Source organism: Amblyraja radiata, chromosome 39 (assembly GCF_010909765.2).
Source record: "Amblyraja radiata isolate CabotCenter1 chromosome 39, sAmbRad1.1.pri, whole genome shotgun sequence".
NCBI lineage: Eukaryota > Metazoa > Chordata > Chondrichthyes > Rajiformes > Rajidae > Amblyraja > Amblyraja radiata.
The window spans coordinates 799,754-800,665 of NC_045994.1; positions in this window are offsets into that span (position 1 = coordinate 799,754).

The following is a 912-nucleotide window of genomic DNA, read 5'->3' on the forward strand; positions in this document are numbered from 1 at the left end:
CAATTGGACAAATTGCTCCCAATTGGGCCCTGCGCCAGAGTAATCAACTATCGGCTCACGTAGATCCATCCCGGGTGGATAGAGATTAAAGGGGTGGAGTCGGAAGAAATGGCGTAGACGGGGAGGGGGCTGTGAAGGGTGAATGGAGACAAGGGGAGGTGGGTCGTTCCCTCACGGTCCCGGGGCAGCGCTCCCGCCCCTCCAGTCGCCGTGCTTCACGCACACAGCTCTGGCTCCACCCCTCTCCCCAGGGAGAAGCGGTGAACAATACAGGGAGGGCCAGGCCGGGAGTTGGAACAACGTTTACAAACCTCGGCCTCAGCTCACACTCGTCTGCCCGGACCCCCGCATCCGCTCCTGCCGCCGGCCCTCTCTCTCCCTTCTCTCCTTCCCTCCCTCCCTTCTCTCCTTTCCTCCTTCCGCTCTTTTCCATTCTCTCCCTCCCTTCCTCCCTTCTCTCCTTCCCTCCCACACACATAACACGTACACATCACGCACAGACAACTACGTTAGGATGGGGTAGAAGCCCAAATGCTAGGATGGGGCTGATGCCCAAAATTTTCCTGGACTGGTTTTTCGCCGATAGTTATTGGTTTTCCAGGATCTAGTTAATTAAATTACTTGTTTTTCATTTCAGTCACTAAAACAAGTGGTCTTGTAACTATGTACTTTTTCAGAGATGATCTACACATTTTGTTTGTGACTTGTAGAATTACATGTATGCAATTTTATATTAAAACTAGACCAAGTGCAGACCCGTTGGGTCTGTTTCCCTAACGGCGTTTACGGGGGGTGGGGCTGCGGCATCACACTCACATTAACCACCCCCCAAACATACAGGTGGGTGGAGGGGAGGTGAGAAGAGGGGAGGGAGGGGAGAGGAGGAGGAAACGGGACAGATTTGGGAGGGAA